Source organism: Sabethes cyaneus, chromosome 3 (genome assembly GCF_943734655.1).
Source record: "Sabethes cyaneus chromosome 3, idSabCyanKW18_F2, whole genome shotgun sequence".
NCBI lineage: Eukaryota > Metazoa > Arthropoda > Insecta > Diptera > Culicidae > Sabethes > Sabethes cyaneus.
In genome coordinates, this window is record NC_071355.1 from 131,772,592 (window position 1) to 131,786,758 (window position 14,167).

At 32.7% G+C, this 14,167-nt stretch overlaps 1 protein-coding gene across 1 annotated transcript in view; it reads right to left on the reverse strand.

Annotated features, from left to right (window-relative positions):
* Positions 1-4,470: 4,470 nt before the first annotated feature.
* LOC128744553 (cAMP-dependent protein kinase catalytic subunit 1) overlaps positions 4,471-14,167 on the reverse strand; it is a 74,005-nt gene continuing 64,308 nt past the window's right edge. Inside the window, exon 3 of the mRNA XM_053841636.1 lies at positions 4,471-4,845. The gene's annotated coding sequence lies outside the window, so the exon portion shown is untranslated. The remainder of the gene's footprint in view (positions 4,846-14,167) is intronic.

The window sequence follows — 14,167 nt, forward strand, 5'->3', positions numbered from 1 at the left end:
AATGGCCAATGGCCAAAATTTCATTTAGTAACACCTAATTTACCGATAGTTGCAGACGGAATTTTAGGCCGTGACTTTTTAACCTCATATAAATGTCTAATAGACTACGAATCTTGGTTATTAAATTTCAATGTAGGAAATATCCAAATAACCATACCCATAGAAGACAACTTGCAAGAAGGCTTTATGTTACCAGGCCGAAGCGAGGTTGTCAGAAGGATACCATACTTAAACATATCAGAAGATATGGTAGTCCATTCGGAAGAAATCCATCCAGGAATCTTCTGCGGAAACACAATAGTTTCTCCACAAAAACCCTATGTAAAATTTGTAAATACTACTAATGAACCAACATTTATAGCATATACCAAATTTAAACCAACCTTAACACCTTAACATTATACCACAAAAATCTAGAACAAATGATAATAATAGATTTAAACAAATATTAAAAGATATTAATATAGAACAAATACCATTATATGCCAGAGAACAATTCAATAACTTGATAAAACAATATCAAGACATATTTTGTCTCGAAGAGGAAGAAGTTAGTCAAAACAACTTCTACACCCAAAACATTGTCGCAACTGACAACATCCCTGTATACATACCTAATTACAAAACTATTTATTCCCAAAATGACGAAATAAATCGTCAGGTGAATAAAATGTTAGAAAGTAGAATTATAGAACCCTCAGTATCGTCGTACAATTCACCAATATTACTCGTACCCAAGAAATCAATGGATAACACCAAAAAATGGCGTTTAGTTGTAGACTTTAGACAACTAAACAAGAAGATACTTGCAGACCGCTTTCCGTTACCTAGGATAGATGACATTTTAGATCAACTAGGTAGAGCTAAATATTTCATAACTTTAGATTTGATGTCAGGATTTCATCAAATTCCTCTTGATGCAAAATCCAGAAAATTTACAGCATTCTCAACAAAAAACGGTCATTATCAATTCACAAGACTACCGTTTGGTTTAAATATCAGCCCGAAAAGTTTTCAGAGAATGATGACTATAGCAATGGCAGGTTTAACCCCAGAATTAGCTTTCATATACATTGACGACATCGTAGTAATAGGATGTTCAGTTAATCACCATATTTCAAATTTAAAACAAGTGTTTGAACGATTAAGATTTTACAATTTAAAACTCAACGCCCAAAAATGCAAATTTTTCAGTACAGAAGTGACTTATCTTGGTCATAAAATTACGGATCAAGGTATGGCACCTGATGATTCAAAATTTTAAGCAATTAAAAATTATCCAATACCTAGAAACGCTGACGAAGTTAGACGATTTGTAGCCTTTTGTAACTATTACAGAAAATTCGTACCAAATTTTGCTATAATAGCACACCCGCTTAATCAACTTCTTAAGAAAAACACAAATTTTATCTGGAACGCAAACTGTCAAAAAGCCTTTGATAATTTAAGAAATTCATTAATTTCACCAAAAATACTTCAATATCCTAATTTCGAAAAAAATTTCATACTTACCACAGACGCTTCAGACATTGGATGCGGAGCTGTTCTATCGCAAGAATCAGAAAATGGAAATTTACCAATAGCCTTTGCAAGCAAAACATTCACCCCAGGCGAAAAAAATAAGCCTGTAATTTTGAAAGAATTAACGGCTATTCATTGGGCCATTAATTACTTTAAACCGTACTTATATGGAAGAAATTTTTTAGTAAGAACAGACCATAGACCATTAGTATTTCTGTTCGGAATGAAAAACCCCACTTCAAAACTAACTAGAATACGTTTAGATTTAGAAGAGTACGACTTTACCGTAGAATATATACCAGGTAAAGGTAATGTAGGAGCTGACGCTTTGTCAAGAATAATAACAACGTCAGATGAATTAAAACAATTAAATATACTACAAGTGAATACGAGATCTAAAACTCGCAACTCACAAGACAACATTACTAAAGAAAAGAAACAACCAGATGATGTATCACGAGAAATTGATCACTTCTCAACATACATGACGAACAACCCATCTGAGACAAATAAAATGCTTAAGCTGGAAACGAAGATAAATAAAAATGAATTAAAGTTGATGATAAAAAAGAACAATAAAATTGTTGCACAAGTGTACCAAAATTTATATGGAAGACAGACCTTAGAATCTGCTCTTTTAAAAATAGAAGATGAAATGAGAAAAATGTATCAACAAAAATTAGCGCTATCAACAAATGACGAGATATTCAAAGTTATAACAATGGAAAATTTTAAGATAATGGCAAATGCACAAGTGCAGTCCATTCAAATTATCATATATAAACCACCAGTAAGATTAACACAGAAAAGAAGTATAAACCAAGTATTACATGACTTTCATAATACACCAACCGGAGGACACGTTGGACAACATAGATTATACCTTCAAATTAGAGAACTATATACGTGGAATAATATGAAACGAACTATAGCAGAATATGTAAAAGCATGTGAATCGTGCATACGAAACAAAATTATCAAACATACTAAAGAAAAACAAATTGTAACTACAACACCCTCACGTTCATTCGAAGTAATATCCATAGATACAGTTGGACCCCTACCCAAAAGCAATAGTAACAACCGATATGCAGTAAGTATACAATGCGATTTAACAAAATATATCGTATTGATACCAGTACCTACGAAAGAAGCAAACGTCATAGCTAAAGCTTTAGTCGATAACTTTATTCTAACATACGGTTTATTTTCAGTTTTACGCTCAGACAGAATATTGTAATGAAATTTTTAAACAAATAAGCAAAATATTAAAAATTGAACAAAAATTCAGTACCGCTTACCATCCACAGACTATTGGCTCGTTGGAAAGAAATCACAGATGTTTGAATGAATATCTGCGATCCTTTATCAACGAACACCAATCGGACTGGGATGATTGGCTAAATTTCTATTCATTTAACTACAACACTACACCACATTCAGACCACGGATTTACACCATACGAACTAATTTTTGGCAACAAAGCAAAATTACCCCAAGAAATTTTTGAGCATGGAATAGAACCAGTTTACAATCTTGATCAATACGGCAACGAACTAAAATTCAAGTTACAAAAATCAAATGAGATAGCTAGAAACAAATTAATCGCACAAAAACTCAATAGAACTGAACAAGCAGAAAAAGAGATTAATCCAATTCAACTTAAAGTAAATGAAACAGTGTATTTGAAGATTGAAAACCGAAGAAAATTAGACCCATGGTATGAAGGACCATACATAGTTGAAGAAATTCTAAATCCAAATTGTAAAATAAAGTGCATGAAAACAAACAAATCGATGTTAGTACATAAGAACAGAATTATAAAAACTCATACAAATTGATAGAAAACGCAATAGAAATACCAGATATACAAAACCATTACAAGCGTTAATTTACAAACCTTTGAGTGAAACCATACAAATTATAAATAGTGTTAAAAAAAAAGAAAAAGAAGATTTAAAAACAATATAGCAATTATAGATATCAAAATTTACAAATACAAACAGTACCAGATTTTGAAACAAGTATACCATTTTTGTAAAGACCTTTGGGACAGAATCTCTTTGTGAACAATTTCATTCCATTACATTATTCAAAAGAGGGAAGGTGTACTATACGTACCCAACATACACAACTCACATCAAAACAAAACATTGCATTCCATTCCATTCAAAACAAAAACAGTTCAATCAATAGTCAACGTAAACGTAAACGTTCAATAATCAACAAGCATAATGCAACACACCTGCCGGTACGCAAGTGCTTAGTCAAGATAAACAACCAGTAACTACCAGCTACCAGTAGTACGTACCATCGCGGAATCGTCAGTTAATTATATTTACATAGAACCAAGTTTCCAAGTCCCAACTGTCTGTCTCATTCTAACGTTAAGAACTAACCAAAAGAATCGATTACCAAAAGTATACTAACGATTATTTCCGATTATTCACTAGCTATAAAACCAGCCTTGACCACAATACAAGAGCTTTTTTCGACCACAGACTTTGATGTGTGTTCAACTCGACCCCGAACGGGCTATCGCTTACTGAACTAAAAGAAAAGTCCATTAAAATGCAACCCTTAGGATCTGAGGATCCGACGGACCACTGCAAGGCTTAGGCTCTTTAGAGCTGTCCGCAAGTAACCTCCGCGTGTTAAAACTCCACCTCGCATAAGTGTCCGTCGCGAATAAAACCCCCCGATAAGTGATTACATTACAACAACGAACAAGTCACACAGTGTAACGTGAACATGCACTCATCGAATATTGATATCCTATAGGATGATTTAATTGATTACCTGGTTACATTTAATTACATTTACCTGGTGTGCGTAAACGTAAATATTTGAAACGTAAATATTTGTAATAGTTGTCTTTACATTAATTTCTTTTTAGTTCCAAATAGTACCGTGAATAATATTGGTCATCAGCAGAGATTTATTTATAACAAAAGTATATACAACTAACCGTAGTAATGAACAAAACAGCACATTTGTGATATTTAACCTAACCTTATAAATGTTTTTAAAATGAAAATCTTCTACATTGCCATCGATAATATGGTGTATAAAATTTGTTTATTTTATATATTATGCTGAAATATTATTTTGAAGTGATTATTTATTCAATATACTAGCATAAAAGAATAGTGCAACTTCTCTTACAATAGTTATATTTTGTAATATTTTATATGCATTTTGTTATACGTTATATTTATTCCGACTTGGCGAACTAGATTGAAATATATTGTATAGCTAACTTTTTATAATAAAAAAACGCATTTCCATCGAAAAGCAACGCTTCGCCGCTATCCCGGAATATTTCTGAAAACAAAAAGAAAATACATAAATATATTAGTAAGCTATTAAAAGCTTTTTGGGGTTTTGCTTCAGGTTATTGTGTTGTTGCCAGCGTCTATGTTAGCTACTTGTCTCGTATGCGTATTGCATCCGCTTTTTTTAAACTAGGGAAGATACGTCTACAGCGAGACACTATTTTTCCAAAAATTAAAAAAAAATCATGATAGCTACCAACGCGCTCTTCAATCCATTTGTAAGGTGTATTCTTCTAGCTGTTTGAAAAAAGTATCAGTCGTTTTGGTTATAAGCTAAACTAGTTGACCCGACAAACTTCGTATTGCCACAAATTAAACTGTGTTGTAAGTTCGAGTTTTGCAAGTTTCTGAGGAGTTCAACCTTAGAGGATTCATTTTGGCAGTTGCGTAAGTATGAAAGCATGGGTAGTTTAATATACAAATTTGCAATTTTTTCTCGCAGTAAAATTGAAAACAATTCCCCCCATTGCTTAGCCAGATAAAATAAAGCGGATAACAATTTCACAACAAATTCGCCGTGATTGTATAACATTTTGCCGAATACCATTTCGCGAAAAACCTTACGCGGAATGCACCATTTCACAAAAAACCTTTTGGAGGAATGTACCATTTCACAGAGGTGATCCTCTCCTTACTCGCTGTCGTTCATTCGGACGCAGTTGAAGGAAAGTAATAGAGGTCAGTAGACCTAGGAAAACAAATAAGTCTAGACAGTGCCCAGCTAGCACCAAATCGTACATCAATAACCGAAAATTATCGTAAATAACTCTTAACAAATTCGGAATCGTAACTAAAACTAAATAAAGTCCGCCCAAGTTGATTTTCAGTCGTATATGATGATAATAGCTGACATACATACAATATTGAACAGAATCGTATATCAGTACAGAGTGGGTCGGGTTTAATCGGATATTGTCGTATATAATTACTTATATCGATAAAATGCGTATGTTTATTCCTCATCACGTATATCGTCTCTAAAATACAACGGATATGCCCGGAATATACAACGGAAATTAACTTTTATAGACAGCGCACAGAGGAGTATTTGGACCAAAAAGCTGGCCAAAATGAGGAAAATTAAAACTCGTTCAATCCCCTCCAATTAAACCTCGCTGTCTTCCCAGATACCTATCACACAATGTAACGTTAATTTTGAATCCATTTGTTTGGTTTACGTCTTCCATAGAGCTGTCAAACTTCGAGTAAAAATGGGCCATATATTTTCGCTCATATAGGTAAGGATGTTGCCTTTCACATTTCTAAGGCTATACATATCCTATCGACCAGCTGTAAAAAGGCTTTTTAAACTCAAAGATTTTACAATTATTTGTTGATGTAGATGTTAGATTTCGATGAATATAATGATGACAAGTGAGCACTATTCATTATAGTAAAATAGCGTAAATATGATGCTATCTCGATAATAAAGAGAAAAAAAAATGATGCTACTTTAAACTAATATTTGTTTATGTTCTCACCTTTTCTCATCACAATCTTTGATGCTATTTCATAGCTTAGAGTCCCAGGAAGAAGGTTGTGAGTGAAATTTTTGCAACTTTTTGCAATTTTATGAAATAAAAACTTTTTACTAAATGATGAAATATTCAATTACGCAGCATTTTTCTTATGATAAATTATACTATCATGAAATTTTAAGCATTTGAAAGATAAATTTTATGCCATAGTGATTGTAAGACACCAGAGGAATGCTCTAAACGAATTGAACAAGAAATTTCAGGTATTATAAGAAGAATTTGCCAAATTTCTTTAATTTCTATCAAATTTGCGCATGCTTCGAGTCTCTTCATTACGCAATTCATTCGATGAGCGTGCTACCAGTCAAAAGGCCAGTTTTGTAAGAAAAATAAGTACAGTCAGTCCACAATCATGGGTCACACACAATTGTGGGTCATTTTAGCTCTAGCTGCTAATTTCCGCTTAAATATCACATAATAGTTGATTAAATTATTAGTGCTACTTGTGAGTAACAAATCAGTCAATTAATTAGTCAAACAATCATGCATTAATCGGCAGTTAAAGTTAAAATGACCCATAATTGTGTGTGACCCATGATTGTGGACTGATTGCACATACTGGATCTGGATTAGGTTTTCCTGTGATCGAAGCCCATCGAAGGGGTTCCATAATTAATGGACCGAGAGAAGCATGCGTCGGAAAACGAAGGAAAGTATTTAACACTTCTCTCTCACACACATCTCTCTATCTTACCTCTTTCTCATATCTCTCTCCCTTTATTTACGCAATTTTTATAAAAGTTTCCATTCTTCAACTACCAGTAAAAGCAATAGCAGAAAAGTTGTGCTACACTACTAGGTAGATACAAACTTAATTCCATAAAAAAATACTTCATAGAACTAATGATACTATTTTTCACTCATTACCGCTTGTTTACTCTAATAAAAAAGATTAACAATTCTTTTGGCCAACTTTTCGGCTCAAATACTCCTATGTGCAGCGTGCAGAAAGGCAGGGAGACAGCCTGCATGGCCACCAGCGCTAACAGTGGTGGATTTTGTAAGTTTTTGTGGGACTCGAATTCCGAGATGTACGCACAGATGCTTAATGTTATAGTTATACCCGGTTGATTTAACCCTCAATTGATCAATCGGGTACACCTGTACCCTTTTCATATTTCATACTCCGATTTCGGGTTCTTTTTGAAATAATGTCTAAAGGCTCCTGTTCCTCGTTATTTAGACGAATTTGAAAAACTTCAATCATTTATATAGAAACATACCGAAAAAAAAATTTTTATTTTGGATCGTCAAAGTTTTATACCCCGATATTGATCACCCGGGTACAGGTGTACCTACTTAGCAATTCCACGATAAAAAGCGCCCCGATTTAGTTCAAGCTTTGTGTACTTGTTCCTTTTTCTGAAATTTTAAAGCTTAGGGTACCCCATAATGAGTTAGGGTGGTCCTAACAATAATTGAGAACATTTTTTTTTAAATTTGTATCTCCAAAACAAAAAGATTGATACGTTATGCAAGAAAGCTCAGACTTTCAGAAAAAATAAAAAAACTGGGATCTTTTTGGGTATTACAACATGAAAACACTAAAATTCAATGATATTAAAATTAAGCTAAAGTTTGGGTTTTAGGTCAATATTGTTACAGAAAGCTCATTTAGCTTATAATTTTCTTGAAAGCTCATCGTCATACGTTTTATTTGCTAACAAAATTATTAAAATTGGTCCAGTGAATCTAAAGTTATGATTTTTTTAAAAAAGGTCTCATGGCAAGGCTAAGTCAGTGGGGGAAACCCAAAGCGCCAAATAAAAAATATAGGCCTAAAATTTTCAAAACACGAACAAACATGCAAAGTTTGACTAAAATCGGAGCACTTTTTATCAGGGAATTACTAAATGGGTACCGTTCTGATTCAAACTTAGAACAGTCTCGTTTCGTTCAAAAGCAGCTGTTTTTTCGTTCGCATTTTTTTACCTATTTTAGAACGTTTACCTTCCCACTTTGCGATTATTAGATAAGTGCAAGGTATGTATGTACTAAAACATAGGTAATATACAATATTTCATGCATTACTTCCAAGATATTAGATAAATTAAAGTGTTCGAAATTTGAATCACGTTTTGAGGCGTGATTCAAACTTCGAACACCCACGAACAGTATCAGGTTTTTCCAGATTTTCCTTCGGAAAAATTAATTGTCTGCTTAGCAAAGCTGGACAAAATCAACTTGCTTTAGATGTGATACATGGCGAAAATATTAGCAATTGACTACAGAAATATAGATTAAAATTAATTATTGTGTCAAAATTTTAAATCACACTGTGAGGTGAAATTAAAAAGACAGTATTTAGAAAAAGGATGCAATTTCACTAATTTAAGTTGAGTGACACTAATTACATGAAATAAAAAGAAAACTTATCCAATTTAATTCTACTAATTACATTAATATTTATCATAGTAATACAAGTGTTCGATGTCTGAGACTGAAATATTTGAGATTAGAATGTCGACCATGAAAGTGTTCGAAGTTTGAATCAAAACCGCACTTGTTTGGTGTTTTTCAATGTAAAATAACATTTTATCCTCATTTTTTGAATTTACTCACAAAAACAAATAAATTATCAACGCGTTCAAAGTTTGCTGCTTTGTGCGGTTTATAGCTATAAATCGTTCGAAATCATCTCATAACTCTAAATGTTTGCAATACATAATATACAATACATAATAATATCTGTATAACTTACGACAAACAGTGGAGCTGCGGTCGTAATCACAAGAATTTAATCTCTCAGCAGTCGATTACAGAGTAGAGAGTAACATCTTACCTAGCAGCGAGGAAACGGATACCAATGTGGCTTACATTGAGAATAGCGCACAGCACACAACTAATAGCTGGCCGATATCTGTTAAATTTGTTTATGCAATCATATGAATCAAATCATACGAATGAATCACATCTGTTAAACATAAAAATCAGATCTGTTAAGAATGGTAAATTAATCGTCAAAAGATGATAAATTATTTATTGATTACACATAGCGATTTGAACGAATGCTTTATGTTCCTAGACGTTAGAAGAAATTTTGCCCCGTTCCTGCTCATATGTACATATGTATATTGAATGTATGTTAAATATCATGATATTGAAATCATATTATAGAAATATCGCATTACCGGGAACGATGAAATGAAGATTCAAAACAACCAATCCAACAATAAGTTAATCAAAACGACCTATGTAATATGTCCAATGTACATTCCGGTTGAAAAAATGTACTATGTAACTTTTTGGGCTTATTCCATGTAAATTCTGCATAAAATTGCAAGATCTCTTTATTGTTACAAAGTACATTTATGCATCCTGACTTTGCAGAGGACAGAATAGAAAAAAATTGATTCAGTTTTAAACACTTTCAAATAATATTTCATCAATCTTTGCGCGCGCTTTACTTGCAAAAAGTGTTTTGTTAGATAAGTCCTTTTGAAAAGTTACGCGAGATATGTAGTCTGATTTGAATAAAATGTTGCTTAGAAAATTCTTTGCTGTTATTAACTCATTTTTTTAAATTTTGCGACTTGGTCCGGTATGATTTAACACCCACCATTTTTACTATGTGAAAAGTAGTTCGCGACGATGAAATGACAAGAAATTTTTTTAATACTTAATCTTTTGGAACAAAACAATTTAGTTTTGGCTGACAAGCATTTTGTCTCCAGTTGAACGAAATCACATGATAATTCCCCTCCAGATAAGTATGCTTCGTAATTAACACTTTACTGCTGAAAAAATTATGAAACTCAGCAAGTTACCAACTGTTAGTAGTTAGCAAATTTTGATATTCATATCAAACACATCATGTATCGATGGATAACATCGAAACATCGAAAAAAATGTTTCACCTCTTCAATAAAAACAAATGGTGATACTATTATCCTCGTAGCAGGACTAATTTGTGACTTTGGATACTAAACTAAACTAATGCTACTTTAAACTAATATTTGTTTATGTTCTCACCTTTTCTCATCACAATCTTTGATGCTATTTCATAGCTTAGAGTCCCAGGAAGAAGGTTGTGAGTGAAATTTTTGCAACTTTTTGCAATTTTATGAAATAAAAACTTTTTACTAAATGATGAAATATTCAATTACGCAGCATTTTTCTTATGATAAATTATACTATCATGAAATTTTAAGCATTTGAAAGATAAATTTTATGCCATAGTGATTGTAAGACACCAGAGGAATGCTCTAAACGAATTGAACAAGAAATTTCAGGTATTATAAGAAGAATTTGCCAAATTTCTTTAATTTCTATCAAATTTGCGCATGCTTCGAGTCTCTTCATTACGCAATTCATTCGATGAGCGTGCTACCAGTCAAAAGGCCAGTTTTGTAAGAAAAATAAGTACAGTCAGTCCACAATCATGGGTCACACACAATTGTGGGTCATTTTAGCTCTAGCTGCTAATTTCCGCTTAAATATCACATAATAGTTGATTAAATTATTAGTGCTACTTGTGAGTAACAAATCAGTCAATTAATTAGTCAAACAATCATGCATTAATCGGCAGTTAAAGTTAAAATGACCCATAATTGTGTGTGACCCATGATTGTGGACTGATTGCACATACTGGATCTGGATTAGGTTTTCCTGTGATCGAAGCCCATCGAAGGGGTTCCATAATTAATGGACCGAGAGAAGCATGCGTCGGAAAACGAAGGAAAGTATTTAACACTTCTCTCTCACACACATCTCTCTATCTTACCTCTTTCTCATATCTCTCTCCCTTTATTTACGCAATTTTTATAAAAGTTTCCATTCTTCAACTACCAGTAAAAGCAATAGCAGAAAAGTTGTGCTACACTACTAGGTAGATACAAACTTAATTCCATAAAAAAATACTTCATAGAACTAATGATACTATTTTTCACTCATTACCGCTTGTTTACTCTAATAAAAAAGATTAACAATTCTTTTGGCCAACTTTTCGGCTCAAATACTCCTATGTGCAGCGTGCAGAAAGGCAGGGAGACAGCCTGCATGGCCACCAGCGCTAACAGTGGTGGATTTTGTAAGTTTTTGTGGGACTCGAATTCCGAGATGTACGCACAGATGCTTAATGTTATAGTTATACCCGGTTGATTTAACCCTCAATTGATCAATCGGGTACACCTGTACCCTTTTCATATTTCATACTCCGATTTCGGGTTCTTTTTGAAATAATGTCTAAAGGCTCCTGTTCCTCGTTATTTAGACGAATTTGAAAAACTTCAATCATTTATATAGAAACATACCGAAAAAAAAATTTTTATTTTGGATCGTCAAAGTTTTATACCCCGATATTGATCACCCGGGTACAGGTGTACCTACTTAGCAATTCCACGATAAAAAGCGCCCCGATTTAGTTCAAGCTTTGTGTACTTGTTCCTTTTTCTGAAATTTTAAAGCTTAGGGTACCCCATAATGAGTTAGGGTGGTCCTAACAATAATTGAGAACATTTTTTTTTAAATTTGTATCTCCAAAACAAAAAGATTGATACGTTATGCAAGAAAGCTCAGACTTTCAGAAAAAATAAAAAAACTGGGATCTTTTTGGGTATTACAACATGAAAACACTAAAATTCAATGATATTAAAATTAAGCTAAAGTTTGGGTTTTAGGTCAATATTGTCACAGAAAGCTCATTTAGCTTATAATTTTCTTGAAAGCTCATCGTCATACGTTTTATTTGCTAACAAAATTATTAAAATTGGTCCAGTGAATCTAAAGTTATGATTTTTTTAAAAAAGGTCTCATGGCAAGGCTAAGTCAGTGGGGGAAACCCAAAGCGCCAAATAAAAAATATAGGCCTAAAATTTTCAAAACACGAACAAACATGCAAAGTTTGACTAAAATCGGAGCACTTTTTATCAGGGAATTACTAAATGGGTACCGTTCTGATTCAAACTTAGAACAGTCTCGTTTCGTTCAAAAGCAGCTGTTTTTTCGTTCGCATTTTTTTACCTATTTTAGAACGTTTACCTTCCCACTTTGCGATTATTAGATAAGTGCAAGGTATGTATGTACTAAAACATAGGTAATATACAATATTTCATGCATTACTTCCAAGATATTATACGTTTTGAGGCGTGATTCAAACTTCGAACACCCACGAACAGTATCAGGTTTTTCCAGATTTTCCTTCGGAAAAATTAATTGTCTGCTTAGCAAAGCTGGACAAAATCAACTTGCTTTAGATGTGATACATGGCGAAAATATTAGCAATTGACTACAGAAATATAGATTAAAATTAATTATTGTGTCAAAATTTTAAATCACACTGTGAGGTGAAATTAAAAAGACAGTATTTAGAAAAAGGATGCAATTTCACTAATTTAAGTTGAGTGACACTAATTACATGAAATAAAAAGAAAACTTATCCAATTTAATTCTACTAATTACATTAATATTTATCATAGTAATACAAGTGTTCGATGTCTGAGACTGAAATATTTGAGATTAGAATGTCGACCATGAAAGTGTTCGAAGTTTGAATCAAAACCGCACTTGTTTGGTGTTTTTCAATGTAAAATAACATTTTATCCTCATTTTTTGAATTTACTCACAAAAACAAATAAATTATCAACGCGTTCAAAGTTTGCTGCTTTGTGTGGTTTATAGCTATAAATCGTTCGAAATCATCTCATAACTCTAAATGTTTGCAATACATAATATACAATACATAATAATATCTGTATAACTTACGACAAACAGTGGAGCTGCGGTCGTAATCACAAGAATTTAATCTCTCAGCAGTCGATTACAGAGTAGAGAGTAACATCTTACCTAGCAGCGAGGAAACGGATACCAATGTGGCTTACATTGAGAATAGCGCACAGCACACAACTAATAGCTGGCCGATATCTGTTAAATTTGTTTATGCAATCATATGAATCAAATCATACGAATGAATCACATCTGTTAAACATAAAAATCAGATCTGTTAAGAATGGTAAATTAATCGTCAAAAGATGATAAATTATTTATTGATTACACATAGCGATTTGAACGAATGCTTTATGTTCCTAGACGTTAGAAGAAATTTTGCCCCGTTCCTGCTCATATGTACATATGTATATTGAATGTATGTTAAATATCATGATATTGAAATCATATTATAGAAATATCGCATTACCGGGAACGATGAAATGAAGATTCAAAACAACCAATCCAACAATAAGTTAATCAAAACGACCTATGTAATATGTCCAATGTACATTCCGGTTGAAAAAATGTACTATGTAACTTTTTGGGCTTATTCCATGTAAATTCTGCATAAAATTGCAAGATCTCTTTATTGTTACAAAGTACATTTATGCATCCTGACTTTGCAGAGGACAGAATAGAAAAAAATTGATTCAGTTTTAAACACTTTCAAATAATATTTCATCAATCTTTGCGCGCGCTTTACTTGCAAAAAGTGTTTTGTTAGATAAGTCCTTTTGAAAAGTTACGCGAGATATGTAGTCTGATTTGAATAAAATGTTGCTTAGAAAATTCTTTGCTGTTATTAACTCATTTTTTTAAATTTTGCGACTTGGTCCGGTATGATTTAACACCCACCATTTTTACTATGTGAAAAGTAGTTCGCGACGATGAAATGACAAGAAATTTTTTTAATACTTAATCTTTTGGAACAAAACAATTTAGTTTTGGCTGACAAGCATTTTGTCTCCAGTTGAACGAAATCACATGATAATTCCCCTCCAGATAAGTATGCTTCGTAATTAACACTTTACTGCTGAAAAAATTATGAAACTCAGCAAGTTACCAACT